This window comes from Pseudophryne corroboree, chromosome 9, assembly GCF_028390025.1.
Source record: "Pseudophryne corroboree isolate aPseCor3 chromosome 9, aPseCor3.hap2, whole genome shotgun sequence".
NCBI lineage: Eukaryota > Metazoa > Chordata > Amphibia > Anura > Myobatrachidae > Pseudophryne > Pseudophryne corroboree.
Genome location: NC_086452.1, coordinates 197,111,435 through 197,133,891, shown reverse-complemented (window position 1 = coordinate 197,133,891; position 22,457 = coordinate 197,111,435).

The window sequence follows — 22,457 nt, the reverse complement described above, 5'->3', positions numbered from 1 at the left end:
GTCAGTTGCCACCCAGAAACGCGAACTTCATGTCAATCACTCTGCGGCAACCAGTGCGACTGAAATGCATCGCTAGACCTTGTGCAAAACTACATAATTCATTGTGCCCGTACGTCGCGCGTGCGCATTGTGCTGCATACGCATGCGCTGAACTGCCATTTTTTTGCCTGATCGCTGCGCTGCGAACAAATGCAGCTAGCGATCAACTCGGAATGACCCCCATAGTCTGTTGTGATGTCATCAACTCAGATTCGAGCTTTGGCCAGTGTAGTAGAATAAAATGGTTGGTTAACGTAAGTGATTTATATTTTAAATACAGTGAAAGATACAGCAACCATCAATATCAGGTTTTAAAGATGATGCTAATTATAGTTGTACAGGTATGTTTTAGTCCCAGTTTTGCACCAGATATAAGTTGATAAGGATACCTACTGTATTTTTGCTCCAGATGCATAGTAACTGTAGATATTATGTGGTACACATGATAAAATACATGTGTTGCCGTTTGTATATTCTACCTGTACTTGCGTGGGTTTTATCAGGTACTCTGTTTTTTTTTTTCCACAGTCCAAAAATATACTGCTAGGTTAATTAGCCCCCCCCCCCCCACCCCCCAAAAAAAAGAACCCTAGTGGGAATGTGTGCATGTACATGTGGTAGGGAATATAGGGGGTCATTCAGACTGGATCGCTGCAGCGGCAGCGATCGTAGTCTGAAGCCCTTTGGGGAGTGCGCCTGCGCACCGTGGGAGGTCCAGTGAGATGCTAAAAGCATCTAAGGGCAGCGATCGCCTCTGCCTGATTGACAGGCAGAGGCAGATGTGGGGCGGGAGGGAGTGTGCCAACGGCGTTAGAACGCTGTTGGTGGGGCGCGGTCAGGACAACGCAAGCGTGTCCGGACCATTGCGGGGGCGGGCCGTGGAGGTTGTGTGATGTCACACGCATCCTCTGTGACCCGGGATGCGGGGGTTAGCCGCCTGACAGCGCAGCTAACCTGTGCAGGCAGAGAGCTACTCGCCAGTTGCAAAAGCATTGCCACCGTGCAATGCTTTTGTACCCATGCAGGGGGGCAGGGCCTGATATGCGGGCGGACTAGCCCTGTGCTGGGTGTCCCCCCACATGTCAGTGTAACTGATCGTACTGTAGATCAGATCTGAATGATCCCCACAGATAGCATACGCCACTCTGGACAGAGGGGTGATTCAGACCTGATTGCTGGGCTGCAAACTTTGCTGTCCTGCGTTCGGATAGTCGCCGCCTCCAGGGGGAGTGTAAATTCGCGATGCAAGTGTGCGATTCCATGTGTATGCTGAGATGCAATAATCCATTTTGTGCAGTCTGTGCGCAGCCCAGGACTTACTCCTACAGTGCGATGAGAACAGGCTGGTCGGGGGCCAGAGCTGATGTCAGACTCCCTCCCTGATAACGTTTGGGCATGCCTGCGTTTTTCCGGATGCTCCCTGTAAACGCTCAGTTGCCACCCACAAACGGCCTCTTCCTGTCAATTACTTTGCGAACGCCCGTGCGATTGGATTTTTTTCGCACCATCCCGTGGCTGACCGGCGATGCCCATTGTTGTTGTCCAACATGCATGCGCATTGCGGTGCATACGCATGCGCAGTTACTACCTGATCACTCTCTGTGTGAAAATGCACAGCAGCGATCAGATCTAAATGACCCCCCCCAGGGGCTTATGTGAATGGCCTAATATTCTCTGTAAAGCGCTGCGGAATATGTGTGCGCTTTATAAATAACTGGTAATGAATAAATAATAGATAATTGTTGTGGTTACAAAGTTCTAATGAAAATATGTTGGCAATATATAACAGATATAATTTAAGAATTACAAAAACAAACAGAAAGGAGCGCACTGTTTAGACTGTCACGTAAAACTAGAGACACAAGTATACATTTTGGCAAAAGAATGTAAAAATATTTAAAAACGTATATCATAAACTAATATGGATAAATTAATAATACATAACAAAAAAGTTATATAAATTGATGTATCAAATTATTCAAAAATTCATTTATTAATAAAATTGATGCACAAAACAATAATAATGATCCACTATAATAGCGATGGCCAACCAGTGGCTCTTGAGCTGCATGTGCCTCTTTCTTTATTCAAATATGGTTCCCAACACTCTAAATCATGTGACCACAAGAGATACAGAAACCGCTGCACTCCAGCCAGACACACAGCAGCACTACAGGGACTGAAAACTGAAGGAGCCAGATACTAGAGGGGAGACACCCACTGGAAAACAGAGGACACATAAGGGGCTGCTGCAATGGCACGAGTTGGTGGGGGGGCTGTAGTGATACATGAGGGTGGGCTAGAGTGACGCAAGGAAGAGCTGGCTGGAGTGATACAGGAGGGTCCTGGCAGGAGTGTAACATGGGGGAGCTGACTGGAGTGACGCAGGAGGGTGCTGGAATTAGTGACACGTGGGAGAACTGGCTGGAGTGACATAGGAGGGTGGTAGCAGGAGTGACACATGGGAGAGCTGGCTGGAGTGACACAGCAGGGTCCTGGCAGTAGTGACACATGGGAGAGTTGGCGGAGGTGACACAGGGGGTGCTGGCAGGAGTGACACATGGGAGAGCTGGCTGGAGTGACACATGGGAGAGTTGGCTGAGGTGACACAGGGGGTGCTGGCAGGAGTGACTCATGGGAAGCTGGCTGGAGTGACACATGAGGGAGCTGGCTGGAGTGACACAGCAGGGTCCTGGCAGTAGTGACACATGGGAGAGTTGGCGGAGGTGACACAGGGGGTGCTGGCAGGAGTGACACATGGGAGAGCTGGCTGGAGTGACACATGGGAGAGTTGGCTGAGGTGACACAGGGGGTGCTGGCAGGAGTGACTCATGGGAAGCTGGCTGGAGTGACAGGAGGGTGTTGGCTGGAGTGACACATGGGGGAGTTGAAGTTTATTATGTGAATCTGGCTTTTTCAGTTATTTTATCTGAAAGTTGCTTTTTCAATGGATCTGGTGTTAAAAATGTATTTTATGTCGTTCTGGCTTTTCCAATGCATTTTATACCAGGGGCGTGGTCTAGCAGGCACAAAGCCACATTCCATTTTTGCATGTGCGCCTTTGGCTCGATGTCGGCTCTTTGACGTACATAAGAAGGATTTTTGGCTCTTTGTCACTGACTGGTTGGCCACCCCTGCACTATAATTACTGGAATGAGTCCCCTTAATGTTGGTATAACACCATAGATCATGGTGCAGATAAAGCAAATACATAGGAGGTACCAACTGTGAAACTTACAAATTCCTCATGTAATTTATATGAAAATGACCAGCAGCAGCAGCAGGAGAAATTAGCACATTATAAAATGCTTCTTATCCTCAAAGCAACTTTAAGGATAATAATGTACAATGTAGGGGTTAGAGTCCAGATGCTGACCCAGATCTCACAAGTAATACACACAGCCATAACTAGGGTGGTGCTGCCTCCACCCGCGATTCACCAGTGTATGCACCGTCGCCGCCACTGACCATCCAATGCAATGTATAATAGTAGTGGTGCCTCCGGCACCTTCTTTGCAGCATGCACTGCTGCTAATATACAATACAGCAGGTAGCACTGCAGTGGCATGCCCTGTGCTCTCAGTCCCCTCCCCTTCTCCTGTCATATCTGCAGGGACTGGGAGAGATGTCATGACATCTCTCCAGAGGGACTTCTGCCGCTCACAGGTGCCGAGCCATGGCTGCTGCTGGGCATAACAACAAAGGTATGCAGCATAGCTTCTCCTGGGGGAGGAATGATGATGAGGAGGAATGAGGGGGGCTCTACCGTGGCATAACATGTATAAGCAGCTCTTCTGTGGTGTAACATGTATAAGAAGCTCTACTGAGATGTAACATGTATAAGAGGCTCAGCAGTGGCACAATGTGTATAAGCATCTCTATTGTGGTGTAACTGTATAAGGGTCACTACTATGGCATGTGTAAAAGGGGCTTTGCTCTGGCGTAACATGTATAAGCGGCTCTACCATGGCATAATGTGTATAAGCGGTTCAACTGTGGCACAACGTGTATAAAATAAATAGCTCTATTGTGGTGTAACATGTGTAAGGGGCTCTACCATGGTATAATGTGTATAAAGGGCTCTATTGTGGTGTAATGTGCATAAGTGGCTCTACTGTTGCATAATATGTATAAGTGGCTCTACTGAGGTGTAATGTGTATAAACGGCTCAACTGTGGCACAACATGTATAAGTAGCTCTATTGTGGTCTAACATGTATAAGGAGCTCTACCATAGCATAATGTGTAAAAGGGGCTCTGCTGTGGAGCAACATGTATAAGCATCTCTACTGTGGCGTAAAGTGTATAAGAAGCTTTACCATGGCATAATGTGTATAAGTGGCTCAACTGTGGTGTAATATGTGTAAGTGGCTCTATTGTGGGGTAACGTGTCTAATAGGCTCTACCACACAGGTTCTCAAACTCGGTCCTCAGGACCCCACACGGTGCATGTTTTGCAGGTTTCCTCACAAAATCACAAGTGACATAATTAACTCTACCTGTGGACTGTTTAAAATGTGTCAGTGAGTAATTAATACACATGTGCACTTGCTGGGTTACCTGCAAAACATGCACTGTGTGGGGTCCTGAGGACCGAGTTTGAGAACCACTGATCTACCATGACACATAATGTGTAAAAGGGGTTTTATTGTGGCGTAACATGTATAAGCGGCTCTACTGTGGCGCAACATGTATAAGGGGCTCTACTGAGGTGCAACATGTATAAGAGGCTCTATCATGGCATAATTTGTATAACCAGATCAACTGTGGCATATGTGTAAGCGGCTTGATTGTGTGATGTAACACATATAAGGGGTAGTTCTGTGTGGCATAACGTGAATAAGGAGCTCAGCTGTGTAGCATAACATGTATGTGGGGGACTACTGTGTGGCGTAACATGTCTAAGTGGTTCTACTGTGGTGTAAAGTATATAAGGGGCCCTACTGCGTGGTTGAAAATAACAGAAACTATTGTGCGAGGAAATGTAAATTGATACTATTCTGTGGCCACACCCCTTCCCGATGAAGCTACACCAGCTGTTTCATCAATGTTCTCTATGGGCCTTGTCCCTAAAAACAGTTATTTTTTTATTTTCTCAGTATCAATGCAGCATTATAGCATTGTTTAACCAATATTCATATTCAGAATAATTTACATTAATAATGCATTTTAATCATCTGAGAAATCATTTTACCATATTTTTTCTTATATGGTATTGATTTATCTAAAAAAGTTTGTGATAATAAGAATTTACTCACCGGTAATTCTATTTCTCGTAGTCCGTAGTGGATGCTGGGAACTCCGTAAGGACCATGGGGAATAGACGGGCTCCGCAGGAGACTGGGCACTCTAAAAGAAAGATTAGGTACTATCTGGTGTGCACTGGCTCCTCCCTCTATGCCCCTCCTCCAGACCTCAGTTAGGGAAACTGTGCCCGGAAGAGCTGACACAACAAGGAAAGGATTTGGAATCCAGGGTAAGACTCATACCAGCCACACCAATCACACTGTACAACTTGTGATAACCATACCCAGTTAACAGTAGAGATGAGCGCCTGAAATTTTTCGGGTTTTGTGTTTTGGTTTTGGGTTCGGTTCCGCGGCCGTGTTTTGGGTTCGAACGCGTTTTGGCAAAACCTCACCGAATTATTTTTGTTGGATTCGGGTGTGTTTTGGATTCGGGTGTTTTTTTCCAAAAACACTAAAAAACAGCTTAAATCATAGAATTTGGGGGTCATTTTGATCCCAAAGTATTATTAACCTCAAAAACCATAATTTACACTCATTTTCAGTCTATTCTGAATACCTCACACCTCACAATATTATTTTTAGTCCTAAAATTTGCACCGAGGTCGCTGTGTGAGTAAGATAAGCGACCCTAGTGGCCGACACAAACACCGGGCCCATCTAGGAGTGGCACTGCAGTGTCACGCAGGATGTCCCTTCCAAAAAACCCTCCCCAAACAGCACATGACGCAAAGAAAAAAAGAGGCGCAATGAGGTAGCTGTGTGAGTAAGATTAGCGACCCTAGTGGCCGACACAAACACCGGGCCCATCTAGGAGTGGCACTGCAGTGTCACGCAGGATGGCCCTTCCAAAAAACCCTCCCCAAACAGCACATGACGCAAAGAAAAAAAGAGGCGCAATGAGGTAGCTGTGTGAGTAAGATTAGCGACCCTAGTGGCCGACACAAACACCGGGCCCATCTAGGAGTGGCACTGCAGTGTCACGCAGGATGGCCCTTCCAAAAAACCCTCCCCAAACAGCACATGACGCAAAGAAAAAAAGAGGCGCAATGAGGTAGCTGACTGTGTGAGTAAGATTAGCGACCCTAGTGGCCGACACAAACACCGGGCCCATCTAGGAGTGGCACTGCAGTGTCACGCAGGATGTCCCTTCCAAAAAACCCTCCCCAAACAGCACATGACGCAAAGAAAAAAAGAGGCGCAATGAGGTAGCTGTGTGAGTAAGATTAGCGACCCTAGTGGCCGACACAAACACCGGGCCCATCTAGGAGTGGCACTGCAGTGTCACGCAGGATGTCCCTTCCAAAAAACCCTCCCCAATCAGCACATGATGCAAAGAAAAAGAAAAGAAAAAAGAGGTGCAAGATGGAATTATCCTTGGGCCCTCCCACCCACCCTTATGTTGTATAAACAAAACAGGACATGCACACTTTAACCAACCCATCATTTCAGTGACAGGGTCTGCCACACGACTGTGACTGATATGACGGGTTGGTTTGGACCCCCCCCAAAAAAGAAGCAATTAATCTCTCCTTGCACAAACTGGCTCTACAGAGGCAAGATGTCCACCTCATCTTCACCCTCCGATATATCACCGTGTACATCCCCCTCCTCACAGATTATCAATTCGTCCCCACTGGAATCCACCATCTCAGCTCCCTGTGTACTTTGTGGAGGCAATTGCTGCTGGTCAATGTCTCCGCGGAGGAATTGATTATAATTCATTTTAATGAACATCATCTTCTCCACATTTTCTGGATGTAACCTCGTACGCCGATTGCTGACAAGGTGAGCGGCGGCACTAAACACTCTTTCGGAGTACACACTTGTGGGAGGGCAACTTAGGTAGAATAAAGCCAGTTTGTGCAAGGGCCTCCAAATTGCCTCTTTTTCCTGCCAGTATAAGTACGGACTGTGTGACGTGCCTACTTGGATGCGGTCACTCATATAATCCTCCACCATTCTATCAATGTTGAGAGAATCATATGCAGTGACAGTAGACGACATGTCCGTAATCGTTGTCAGGTCCTTCAGTCCGGACCAGATGTCAGCATCAGCAGTCGCTCCAGACTGCCCTGCATCACCGCCAGCGGGTGGGCTCGGAATTCTGAGCCTTTTCCTCGCACCCCCAGTTGCGGGAGAATGTGAAGGAGGAGATGTTGACAGGTCGCGTTCCGCTTGACTTGACAATTTTGTCACCAGCAGGTCTTTCAACCCCAGCAGACCTGTGTCTGCCGGAAAGAGAGATCCAAGGTAGGCTTTAAATCTAGGATCGAGCACGGTGGCCAAAATGTAGTGCTCTGATTTCAACAGATTGACCACCCGTGAATCCTTGTTAAGCGAATTAAGGGCTGCATCCACAAGTCCCACATGCCTAGCGGAATCGCTCCGTGTTAGCTCCTTCTTCAATGCCTCCAGCTTCTTCTGCAAAAGCCTGATGAGGGGAATGACCTGACTCAGGCTGGCAGTGTCTGAACTGACTTCACGTGTGGCAAGTTCAAAGGGCATCAGAACCTTGCACAACGTTGAAATCATTCTCCACTGCACTTGAGACAGGTGCATTCCATCTCCTATATCGTGCTCAATTGTATAGGCTTGAATGGCCTTTTGCTGCTCCTCCAACCTCTGAAGCATATAGAGGGTTGAATTCCACCTCGTTACCACTTCTTGCTTCAGATGATGGCAGGGCAGGTTCAGTAGTTTTTGGTGGTGCTCCAGTCTTCTGTACGTGGTGCCTGTACGCCGAAAGTGTCCCGCAATTTTTCTGGCCACCGACAGCATCTCTTGCACGCCCCTGTCGTTTTTTAAAAAATTCTGCACCACCAAATTCAAGGTATGTGCAAAACATGGGACGTGCTGGAATTTGCCCATATTTAATGCACACACAATATTGCTGGCGTTGTCCGATGCCACAAATCCACAGGAGAGTCCAATTGGGGTAAGCCATTCCGCGATGATCTTCCTCAGTTGCCGTAAGAGGTTTTCAGCTGTGTGCGTATTCTGGAAAGCGGTGATACAAAGCGTAGCCTGCCTAGGAAAGAGTTGGCGTTTGCGAGATGCTGCTACTGGTGCCGCCGCTGCTGTTCTTGCGGCGGGAGTCCATACATCTACCCAGTGGGCTGTCACAGTCATATAGTCCTGACCCTGCCCTGCTCCACTTGTCCACATGTCCGTGGTTAAGTGGACATTGGGTACAACTGCATTTTTTAGGACACTGGTGAGTCTTTTTCTGACGTCCGTGTACATTCTCGGTATCGCCTGCCTAGAGAAGTGGAACCTAGATGGTATTTGGTAACGGGGGCACACTGCCTCAATAAATTGTCTAGTTCCCTGTGAACTAACGGCGGATACCGGACGCACGTCTAACACCAACATAGTTGTCAAGGACTCAGTTATCCGCTTTGCAGTAGGATGACTGCTGTGATATTTCATCTTCCTCGCAAAGGACTGTTGAACAGTCAATTGCTTACTGGAAGTAGTACAAGTGGGCTTACGACTTCCCCTCTGGGATGACCATCGACTCCCAGCGGCAACAACAGCAGCGCCAGCAGCAGTAGGCGTTACACGCAAGGATGCATCGGAGGAATCCCAGGCAGGAGAGGACTCGTCAGACTTGCCAGTGACATGGCCTGCAGGACTATTGGCATTCCTGGGGAAGGAGGAAATTGACACTGAGGGAGTTGGTGGGGTGGTTTGCGTGAGCTTGGTTACAAGAGGAAGGGATTTACTGGTCAGTGGACTGCTTCCGCTGTCACCCAAAGTTTTTGAACTTGTCACTGACTTATTATGAATGCGCTGCAGGTGACGTATAAGGGAGGATGTTCCGAGGTGGTTAACGTCCTTACCCCTACTTATTACAGCTTGACAAAGGGAACACACGGCTTGACACCTGTTGTCCGCATTTCTGGTGAAATACCTCCACACCGAAGAGCTGATTTTTTTGGTATTTTCACCTGGCATGTCAACGGCCATATTCCTCCCACGGACAACAGGTGTCTCCCCGGGTGCCTGACTTAAACAAACCACCTCACCATCAGAATCCTTCTGGTCAATTTCCTCCCCAGCGCCAGCAACACCCATATCCTCCTCATCCTGGTGTACTTCAACACTGACATCTTCAATCTGACTATCAGGAACTGGACTGCGGGTGCTCCTTCCAGCACTTGCAGGGGGCATGCAAATAGTGGAAGGCGCATGCTCTTCACGTCCAGTGTTGGGAAGGTCAGGCATCGCAACCGACACAATTGGACTCTCCTTGTGGATTTGGGATTTCAAAGAACGCACAGTTCTTTGCGGTGCTTTTGCCAGCTTGAGTCTTTTCAGTTTTCTAGCGAGAGGCTGAGTGCTTCCATCCTCATGTGAAGCTGAACCACTAGCCATGAACATAGGCCAGGGCCTCAGCCGTTCCTTGCCACTCCGTGTGGTAAATGGCATATTGGCAAGTTTACGCTTCTCCTCCGACAATTTTATTTTAGGTTTTGGAGTCCTTTTTTTTCTGATATTTGGTGTTTTGGATTTGACATGCTCTGTACTATGACATTGGGCATCGGCCTTGGCAGACGACGTTGCTGGCATTTCATCGTCTCGGCCATGACTAGTGGCAGCAGCTTCAGCACGAGGTGGAAGTGGATCTTGATCTTTCCCTAATTTTGGAACCTCAACTTTTTTGTTCTCCATATTTTATAGGCAGAACTAAAAGGCACCTCAGGTAAACAATGGAGATGGATGGATTGGATACTAGTATACAATTATGGACGGACTGCCACGGTTAGGTGGTATAAAAAAACCACGGTTAGGTGGTATATATTGTAATACAATTATGGATGGACGGACTGCCTGCCGAGTGCCGACACAGAGGTAGCCACAGCCGTGAACTACCGCACTGTACACTGGTTGATAAAGAGATAGTAGTATACTCGTAACAACTAGTATGACTGACTATGACGGTATAAAGAATGAAAAAAAAACCACGGTTAGGTGGTATATATTGTAATACAATTATGGATGGACGGACTGCCTGCCGAGTTCCGACACAGAGGTAGCCACAGCCGTGAACTACCGCACTGTACACTGGTTGATAAAGAGATAGTAGTATACTCGTAACAACTAGTATGACTGACTATGACGGTATAAAGAATGAAAAAAAAAACCACGGTTAGGTGGTATATATTATAATACAATTATGGATGGACGGACTGCCTGCCGACTGCCGACACAGAGGTAGCCACAGCCGTGAACTACCGCACTGTACACTGGTTGATAAAGAGATAGTAGTATACTCGTAACAACTAGTATGACACTATGACGGTATAAAGAATGAAAAAAAAACCACGGTTAGGTGGTATATATTATAATAATACAATTATGGATGGACGGACTGCCTGCCGAGTTCCGACACAGAGGTAGCCACAGCCGTGAACTACCGCACTGTACACTGGTTGATAAAGAGATAGTAGTATACTCGTAACAACTAGTATGACTGACTATGACGGTATAAAGAATGAAAAAAAAACCACGGTTAGGTGGTATATATTGTAATACAATTATGGATGGACGGACTGCCTGCCGAGTTCCGACACAGAGGTAGCCACAGCCGTGAACTACCGCACTGTACACTGGTTGATAAAGAGATAGTAGTATACTCGTAACAACTAGTATGACTGACTATGACGGTATAAAGAATGAAAAAAAAACCACGGTTAGGTGGTATATATTATAATACAATTATGGATGGACGGACTGCCTGCCGACTGCCGACACAGAGGTAGCCACAGCCGTGAACTACCGCACTGTACACTGGTTGATAAAGAGATAGTAGTATACTCGTAACAACTAGTATGACACTATGACGGTATAAAGAATGAAAAAAAAACCACGGTTAGGTGGTATATATTATAATAATACAATTATGGATGGACGGACTGCCTGCCGAGTTCCGACACAGAGGTAGCCACAGCCGTGAACTACCGCACTGTACACTGGTTGATAAAGAGATAGTAGTATACTCGTAACAACTAGTATGACTGACTATGACGGTATAAAGAATGAAAAAAAAACCACGGTTAGGTGGTATATATTGTAATACAATTATGGATGGACGGACTGCCTGCCGAGTTCCGACACAGAGGTAGCCACAGCCGTGAACTACCGCACTGTACACTGGTTGATAAAGAGATAGTAGTATACTCGTAACAACTAGTATGACTGACTATGACGGTATAAAGAATGAAAAAAAAACCACGGTTAGGTGGTATATATTGTAATACAATTATGGATGGACGGACTGCCTGCCGAGTTCCGACACAGAGGTAGCCACAGCCGTGAACTACCGCACTGTACACTGGTTGATAAAGAGATAGTAGTATACTCGTAACAACTAGTATGACTGACTATGACGGTATAAAGAATGAAAAAAAAACCACGGTTAGGTGGTATATATTATAATACAATTATGGATGGACGGACTGCCTGCCGACTGCCGACACAGAGGTAGCCACAGCCGTGAACTACCGCACTGTACACTGGTTGATAAAGAGATAGTAGTATACTCGTAACAACTAGTATGACACTATGACGGTATAAAGAATGAAAAAAAACCCACGGTTAGGTGGTATATATTATAATACAATTATGGATGGACGGACTGCCTGCCGACTGCCGACACAGAGGTAGCCACAGCCGTGAACTACCGCACTGTACACTGGTTGATAAAGAGATAGTAGTATACTCGTAACAACTAGTATGACACTATGACGGTATAAAGAATGAAAAAAAAACCACGGTTAGGTGGTATATATTATAATACAATTATGGATGGACGGACTGCCTGCCGAGTGCCGACACAGAGGTAGCCACAGCCGTGAACTACCGCACTGTACACTGGTTGATAAAGAGATAGTAGTATACTCGTAACAACTAGTATGACTGACTATGACGGTATAAAGAATGAAAAAAAAACCACGGTTAGGTGGTATATATTATAATACAATTATGGATGGACGGACTGCCTGCCGACTGCCGACACAGAGGTAGCCACAGCCGTGAACTACCGCACTGTACACTGGTTGATAAAGAGATAGTAGTATACTCGTAACAACTAGTATGACACTATGACGGTATAAAGAATGAAAAAAAAAACACGGTTAGGTGGTATATATTATAATACAATTATGGATGGACGGACTGCCTGCCGACTGCCGACACAGAGGTAGCCACAGCCGTGAACTACCGCACTGTACACTGGTTGATAAAGAGATAGTAGTATACTCGTAACAACTAGTATGACACTATGACGGTATAAAGAATGAAAAAAAAACCACGGTTAGGTGGTATATATTATAATAATACAATTATGGATGGACGGACTGCCTGCCGACTGCCGACACAGAGGTAGCCACAGCCGTGAACTACCGCACTGTACACTGGTTGATAAAGAGATAGTAGTATACTCGTAACAACTAGTATGACTATGACGACGGTATAAAGAAAGAAAAAAAAATACCACGGTTAGGTGGTATATAATTATACAATTATGGATGGACGGACTGCCTGCCGAGTGCCGACTGCCGACACAGAGGTAGCCACAGCCGTGAACTACCGCACTGTACTGTGTCTGCTGCTAATATAGACTGGTTGATAAAGAGATAGTATACAACAATATACTACTATACTGGTGGTCAGGCACTGGTCACCACTAGTCACACTGGCAGTGGCACTCCTGCAGCAAAAGTGTGCACTGTTTAATTTTAAATTAATATAATATTATGTACTCCTGGCTCCTGCTATAACAACCTGCAGTGCTCCCCAGTCTCCCCCACAATTATTATAAGCTTTTATACATTGATGTGCAGCACACTGGGCTGAGCTGAGTGCACACAGACTGAGTCACACTGTGTGACTGCTGTGTATCGTTTTTTTCAGGCAGAGAACGGATATAGCAGAGAACGGATATATTAAATAAAAGTTAACTTAACAACAACTGCACTGGTCACTGTGGTAAACTCTGTCTGCACAATCTCTCTCTCTCTTCTAATCTATTCTAATGGAGAGGACGCCAGCCACGTCCTCTCCCTATCAATCTCAATGCACGTGTGAAAATGGCGGCGACGCGCGGCTCCTTATATAGAATCCGAGTCTCGCGAGAATCCGACAGCGTCATGATGACGTTCGGGCGCGCTCGGGTTAACCGAGCAAGGCGGGAAGATCCGAGTCGCTCGGACCCGTGAAAAAAAAAAGTGAAGTTCGTGCGGGTTCGGATTCAAAGAAACCGAACCCGCTCATCTCTAGTTAACAGTATGAACAACAACTGAGCCTCATTTAACGGATGGCTCATAACAATAACCCTTTAGTTAAGCAATAACTATATACATGTATTGCAGAGAGTCCGCACTTGGGACGGGCGCCCAGCATCCACTACGGACTACGAGAAATAGAATTACCGGTGAGTAAATTCTTATTTTCTCTGACGTCCTAGTGGATGCTGGGAACTCCGTAAGGACCATGGGGATTATACCAAAGCTCCCAAACGGGCGGGAGAGTGCGGATGACTCTGTAGCACCGCATGAGCAAACTCAAGGTCCTCCTCAGCCAGGGTATCAAACTTGTAGAACTTAGCAAACTTGTTTGACCCCGACCAAGTAGCAGCTCGGCAAAGCTGTAAAGCCGAGACCCCTCGGGCAGCCGCCCAAGAAGAGCCCACCTTCCTTGTGGAATGGGCTTTCACCGATTTTGAATGCGGCAATCCAGCCGCAGAGTGAACCAGCTAAATCGTGCTATAGATCCAGCGAGCAATAGTCTGCTTCGAAGCAGGAGCGCCAACCTTGTTGGGTGCATACAGAATAAACAGCGAGTCAGACTTTCTGACTCCCGCCGTTCTGGAAACATACATTTTCAAAGCCCGGACTACGTCCAGCAACTTGGAATCCTCCAAGTCCCTAGTAGCCGCAGGCACCACAATAGGCTGGTTCAAATGAAACGATGATACCACCCTAGGGAGAAATTGGGGACGAGTCCTCAATTCTGCCCTGTCCATATGGAAGATCAGATAAGGGCTTTTACATGACAAAACCGCCAATTCTGACACACGCCTAGCCGAAGCTAAGGCCAATAGCATGACCACTTTCCACGTGAGATATTTTAGCTCCACGGTCTTAAGTGGCTCAAACCAGTGGGATTTCAGGAAATCCAACACAACGTTAAGATCCCAAGGTGCCACCGGTGGCACAAAAGGAGGCTGAATATGCAGCACCCCCGGACAACGTCTGAACTTCAGGCAGTGAAGCCAGTTCTTTTTGAGAGAAAATGGATAGGGCCGAAACCTTGACCTTTATGGATCCTAATTTTAGGCCCATAGTCACTCCTGACTGTAGGAAGTGCAGGAATCGACCCCGCTGGAATTCCTCTGTAGGGCCTTCCCGGCCTCACACCAAGCAACCTATTTTCGCTATATACAGTGAAAAAGTCTTGCTGTCACGTCTTTCCTAGCCTTTATCAGCGTAGGAATAACTGCATCCGGAATGCCCTTTTCCGCTATGATCCGGCGTTCAACCGCCATGCCGTCAAATGCAGCCGCGGTAAGTCTTGGAACAGACAGGGCCCCTGTTGCAACATGTCCTGTCTGAGAGGCAGAAGCCCTGAGTCCTCTGAGAGCATTTCTTGCAGCTCCGGGTACCGAGTCCTTCTTGGCCAATTCGGAGCAAAGAATATTGTTCTCACTCCTCCTTTTATTACAATTCTTAGCCCTTGGGTATGAGAGGAAGAGGAGGGAATACATAGACCGACTGGAACACCCACGGTGTTACTAGTGCGACCACAGCTATCACCTGAGGGTCCCTTGACCCGGCGTAAAACCTTTTTTAGCTTTTTATTGAGGTGGGACGCCATCTAGTCCACCTGAGGCAGTTCCCATCGATTTGCAAACTGCGTGAAGACTTCCTGATGAAGTCCCCACTTTCCCGGGTGGAGGTCGTGCCTGCTGAGGAAGTCTGCTTCCCAGTTGTCCACTCCCGGAATGAACACCGCTTACAGTGCGCTTACTTGATTCTCCGCCCAGCGAAGAATTCTGGTGGCTTCTACCCTCGCCACCCTGCTCCTTGTGCCGCCTTGGCGGTTTACATGATCCCCTGCGGTCTGACTGGATCAGAACCGGTTGGTCGCGAAGCAGGATCTCCGCTTGACTTAGGGCGTTGTATATGGCCCTTAGTTCCAGGATATTGATGTGAAGGCAAGTCTGTTGACTTGACCACAGACCTTGGAAATTTCTTCCCTGTGTAACTGCCCCCCACCCTCGGAGGCTTGCATCCGTGGTCACCAGGATCCAGTCCTGAATGCCGAATCTGCGGCCCTCGAGAAGGTGAGCACTCTGCAGCCACCACAGGAGAGACACCCTGGCCCTGGGGGATAGGGTGATTAACCGATGCATCTGAAGAGGTGATCCGGACCACTTGTCCAGTAAGTCCCATTGGAAGGTCCTCGCATGGAACCTGCCTAAGGGGATGGCCTCGTATGATGCCACCATCCTTCCCAGGACTCGAGTGCAGTGATGCACTGACACCTGTTTTGGTTTTAATAGATTCCTGATCAGTGTCATGAGCTCCTGAGCTCTCTCTATCGGGAGATAAACCCTTTTCTGGTCTGTGTCTAGGATCGTGCCTAGGAGAGGCAGATGAGCTGTAGGTACCAACTGCGACTTTGGAATATATAGAATCCAGCCGAGTTGCCGTTACACTTCCAAAGTGATACGCTGTTCAGCAACTGCTCTCTTGATCTCGCTTGTATGAGGAGATCGTCCAAGTACGTGATAATAGTGACACCTTGCTTCCGCAGGAGCACAATCATATCCGCCATTACCTTGGTTATGACAATCCCGTACCGCAATTCTTAGGTACGCCTAATGAGGTGGATAAATTGGGACATGAAGGTATGCATCCCTTATGACCCGATTCACAATAAAGTCTCCTCTGTCTTCTGGCTCTGCAAGGGGGACGGCGGCGCGGCTCCGGGAACGGACGATCGAGGTCAGGCCCTGTGTTCGAACCCTCTGGAGCTAATGGTGTCCAGTAGCCTAAGAAGCACAAGCTAGCTGCAAGCAGGTAGGTTTGCTTCTCTCCCCTCAGTCCCACGTAGCAGTGAATACAAACAAAAACCAAATTGCGCTCAACAGTCAAAATATATGTATTTATTATAAAATATATAAAATACAGCAATTCTCCCGGGAGTGCAATAATTATAAATGAATAATCATAAAATGTATACGGTACAGAATCACTGTGTCCTGATATGTTACTAATTAGCAGATATTGTGAAATAATTGCAACAATATGGCCACAAACAATATGATGTATTGAGCAGTGATGGTAATAATAATACTCTTTTATACACCATATAGGTCTGTATGCTGGTAACAACTAACTTGTTGTATAAAGGTCCCCAGACAGTCCTTGTTCCGTGCAAGCATCTATTGGTTTGCAAAAAGGTTACCTTGTAAAGGATTATTATGGATGGGCACTCAAGTGCATGTAACGGTGAAAGGATGAATTGTGTCCACTGAACAAAGTTCGCTGTGGCGGTGTTTTGGCAGGGAGAGCCCGGAGTAATGTTTCTATAGCCAGCCGTTTTACCCCCGCACGGGGGAGGGGAGAACGGTGTCTGAGAAAGCCGTCGGGTTTGGAATGGAATGTAGCCGTGCACAGGCTGTGAAACCCAGATGGCTAGATGTACTCTGTGACACGGTGTACTTGCGTTCTCACCCACAAAAGGCTGTGCTTACCTCCCACGGGCAGCTCCGACTGAGCCTCCCTCCGATTCACCTGATGTAGACACGGGACTGTTGGAGCCACAGATATGTTCCCCTGGCCGTATGTGCGAAGTTGCCACACTCTAGATGGTGTTATCGGAGTTGCGTCTCCTGGCTCAGCTTCAATACGGACTCGCTTAGGTAATCCACCGGCTGTGTCAGAAAGGCACCGGAGCCCCGGCGCTTGATCGTCAGTACGGTGATGTAGCTGTGCAGTGTAGCGGCCGTCAGGAACCAAACTCCTGTGTGGGCTGATATTGTCTGGACTTCAATGAATGAAGGGTACACCTGTATCCTTAACGCGTTTCAACGCCAACAGGGCGTCTTCTTCCAAAAAGGCAGGTATAGCTGGGAGTGAAAATGTCCAATACTTATACCTGCTACACAAGTGCAATTAATTTGGCTCATTAGGTCAAAAACGATCTCAGTCATTATAGACATGTGAGGAGCCAGCCTTTTTACTCTGTAGCAGATAATACAATTATAACTCATATAAACAATATATAGGACATTTGTAGCATAAGGATGCCTATATACATCCGTACCTCTAGATTTAAAATAAGTAAATACCAATCAATATACACAAGTGTCTATAACGACACATTATGAGACTGGGAAATGTAGATATTTGAAGCAATGGTCGCTACTAAAAAATGGTTTATATTTCTATTTAGAACTATATAAACCTATATTAAATGCACACTATTTAATATAATCTCTGACTCTGGCAGTCTCTTTGCAATACTGCTGAGAATTATTTAATTTGCTCTCTCTCCTCATTGTTCCAACCTAAGTGTGTATGTGTTGGTACCCTTTCCCCTATCTAGAGATTATAGTATACCATATGCTATTAAATTAGCTTACTTTATACGATCTCCTCTGTTTGATGCTACCGAACAATAAAGTAGTAGCAATAGTAAATAAATGAGTGCAGCGAAATAGTGTGCATTTAATATAGGTTTATATAGTTCTAAATAGAAATATAAACCGTTTTTTAGTAGCGACCATTGCTTCAAATATCTACATTTCCCAGTCTCATAATGTGTCGTTATAGACACTTGTGTATATTGATTGGTATTTACTTATTTTAAATCTAGAGGTACGGATGTATATAGGCATCCTTATGCTACAAATGTCCTATATATTGTTTATATGAGTTATAATTGTATTATCTGCTACAGAGTAAAAAGGCTGGCTCCTCACATGTCTATAATGACTGAGATCGTTTTTGACCTAATGAGCCAAATTAATTGCACTTGTGTAGCAGGTATAAGTATTGGACATTTTCACTCCCAGCTATACCTGCCTTTTTGGAAGAAGACGCCCTGTTGGCGTTGAAACGCGTTAAGGATACAGGTGTACCCTTCATTCATTGAAGTCCAGACAATATCAGCCCACACAGGAGTTTGGTTCCTGACGGCCGCTACACTGCACAGCTACATCACCGTACTGACGATCAAGCGCCGGGGCTCCGGTGCCTTTCTGACACAGCCGGTGGATTACCTTAGCGAGTCCGTATTGAAGCTGAGCCAGGAGACGCAACTCCGATAACACCATCTAGAGTGTGGCAACTTCGCACATACGGCCAGGGGAACATATCTGTGGCTCCAACAGTCCCGTGTCTACATCAGGTGAATCGGAGGGAGGCTCAGTCGGAGCTGCCCGTGGGAGGTAAGCACAGCCTTTTGTGGGTGAGAACGCAAGTACACCGTGTCACAGAGTACATCTAGCCATCTGGGTTTCACAGCCTGTGCACGGCTACATTCCATTCCAAACCCGACGGCTTTCTCAGACACCGTTCTCCCCTCCCCCGTGCGGGGGTAAAACGGCTGGCTATAGAAACATTACTCCGGGCTCTCCCTGCCAAAACACCGCCACAGCGAACTTTGTTCAGTGGACACAATTCATCCTTTCACCGTTACATGCACTTGAGTGCCCATCCATAATAATCCTTTACAAGGTAACCTTTTTGCAAACCAATAGATGCTTGCACGGAACAAGGACTGTCTGGGGACCTTTATACAACAAGTTAGTTGTTACCAGCATACAGACCTATATGGTGTATAAAAGAGTATTATTATTACCATCACTGCTCAATACATCATATTGTTTGTGGCCATATTGTTGCAATTATTTCATAATATCTGCTAATTAGTAACATATCAGGACACAGTGATTCTGTACCGTATACATTTTATGATTATTCATTTATAATTATTGCACTCCCGGGAGAATTGCTGTATTTTATATATTTTATAATAAATACATATATTTTGACTGTTGAGCGCAATTTGGTTTTTGTTTGTATTTTATGCTTTTTGGAGGGATTGGCATTCCCTCTCCAAATCGCTGCTGACAGTCACATACATCACTACTCACCGAGCGCACAGCTGTATTACCTTTGTTGTACTCCACGTAGCAGTGAGTCTGTTGCCAGCAGATCTCACTGAAAATAAAAAACCTAACAAATACTTTCTTTTCTAGCAAGCTCAGGAGAGCCCACTAGGGTGCATCCAGCTCTGGCCGGGCACAGATACTAACTGAGGTCTGGAGGAGGGGCATAGAGGGAGGAGCCAGTGCACACCAGATAGTACCTAATCTTTCTTTTAGAGTGCCCAGTCTCCTGCGGAGCCCGTCTATTCCCCATGGTCCTTACGAAGTTCCCAGCATCCACTAGGACGTCAGAGAAATTTATTTTTAGATTCATCATTTTGGCACAATTTCTATGTGCCTTTAGATGTGTTATCTTTCTGAATAATGCACTCCTTTTCCTGCTCATTTATAATAATATATTAATGTATATTTTTATGTGTACCAGTACCCTATATATAGTATTTTTGGCACAATTTTAATACATTTATTTTGCATCACCTGTTTCAAACTTGTACAGACAGTGAGAAAGAGAGTGGGAAGGGACAGTAACTATTGGAGGCAGGGTGCCCTACAACATTTCTGCAGGCAAAATCAGGACAAAATAATGGGCCTATTCAATTAGGTGCGAGGTTTCATTGCAGCCTCTGTGTCTCCGCAGAATGTTACAGGTATTAAACTATGGGTACAGCTACCCATTCAGGATACTTATCTCTCCATCTGTGTCACAGAAAACACTGGGAAACGGTGTGGATGGCTTTTTCTTAAACATTTGCGCATGTGTACTACTGAATCCACCGGGAGTGGCCCATACACTGTAGACTCTGGCATAGTGCCAGAGTCTACTCAGGACATGGCGAGGAAGGGGAGGACCGAACATGGGCTAACCACTCTACTAAGCCGCCCCTGTGCTGAACATCAGTTGTTTTTGCCTACAATGTTTTCTGTACTGTAATATGCAGAATTGTGCACAAGTATGCATTGCTGGGCCTTGATCGGCAATGTGTCACAGAAGTGCAAAGCATTGAAATGCATCTAAAAGTAAAACCTGTTCTATTCCTATGCCCATTTGCATTCATAATTATCAATATTATAATGATCTTTTTTAAGTGTTTTTAAGTCCTTTAAGTGTTGACAAACTAAGAAGCACTGTTCTTTGAGGAGTTTATGACCAGGGTCTCTAAGATGAGTAGCAGGTACTAACTAACCAGGCCCGGGCCAGCTGGTGAGAAAGAAAATGGTCTCTGTTGCAGCACACCGTACCTCTTCTGAGCACTGCGCAGTCTTTTCCATAGGGTTTTTTGAGTAAGAGGAGGCATGATCATGCCTCCCAGATTTGGCCCCTGGCTGTCTCAACTACCCTGTTCTTGATATAAACAAATTATACATAATGATATGAAACGGTAGGTAAATATGGCCAAGAGCTTACAATCTAAGAGCTTTAGGAATAGCAGACATCAGTATAACAAAGGTAGCTTCTGGTCAGGTAAGCTTGTGGCTATTGTAAGGCAGCAACATTATCAGCAACCAATAGTAAAATAGACTTTAGGGGGAGATGTACTAAGCAGTGCCAAAAGTGGAGAAGTAAGCCATGGCAACCAATCAGCTGTTATGTATTTTATAGTATGCAAATTATAAATGTTACGTCAATGCCAATTGGTTGCCATGGGCAACTTCTCCACTGGCTCACTTCTCCACTTTTATCACTGCTTAGTACATCTCCCCAGACTGGCATTTCAGTGTAGATATCGGTGATGCATTGTGGTTGGAACTAAGGGGGTAATTCCAAGTTGATCGCAGCAGGAAATTTTTTAGCAGTTGGGCAAAACCATGTGCACTGCAGGGGGGCAGATATAACATTTGCAGAGAGAGTTAGATTTGGGTGGGTTATATTGTTTCTGTGCAGGGTAAATACTGGCTGCTTTATTTTTACACTGCAATTTAGATTGCAGATTGAACACACCACACCCAAATCTATCTCTCTCTGCACATGTTATATCTGCCTCCCCTGCAGTGCACATGGTTTTGCCCAACTGCTAACAAAGTTCCTGCTGCGATCAACTCAGAATTACCCCCTAAGACAGGCAGTAACAGGTAGTAAGTGAAACAGGTAACATGAACTAGTCACTGTAGAAATTTTAAAACATTCAACTGAAGCCAACCAGAACTGTCTACCCCCATTTATCTTATCTGTGCTTGCAGCAGCCGCAACTTATTATCACCACCTTTGGTAGCAGCTGCTGCCAAGGCCGCCATGATAAATTCAGGCCCAGTTATTATTTGGAGGGTGCGACTAAGGTTGGGGGGTGTTAACATTTGTTGTGAACATCAGGCCCCCTCTGTAGATTCTGCTGCTGAAGCGGGTGTGGCCACACATCTTTGGCAGGTCAGTGCCACCGTACTTTTCTTTCCACCATCTCACCTCTCAGTGCCCCTGGATGCTGCCACCACGCGAGGCAATGGCGATCACTGACAGAGCAACCGAGACGGTGACAGCAATAACAGTTGAACTTACTGGACCTCATACAGAGTTAGAAGAAAGTCCAATTTTGTTGAGTAAAATATGTATCTTCATACTGTGTAGGTGCTTGAAAAATGTGTAAGCTCCTGGGGGGATCTTCCTGAGTCAAAATGGAGACACCAGTAATTGTTACAGTATATTACCTTTCAATAGGGCCTAATAACAAATTTGCACAAATTTGTTTGATGTAGGAATAGAGAAGATGCAAGTATAGAAATTTACAGGGAACCCAGATATAATGACGACATGGTTGAGCAATCTAGTCCACAAGGTATTTGAATGATGGACTGAGCAACATTTTGACTTCTTGTAACTATGAATTTTCCCAGTTTCATGAGTATCTTCAGTCTAGCTTAGGGGTGGGCAACATGCGGCCCGCGAACCGATTCTGCCTGGCCCGCTGTCCCATACCACTGTGCAATGACAAGCGGCCCGGCTGAGCCGCTTGTCATTGCGCTACGAAGCTGGTTGATTCTATTTCGGAGTGG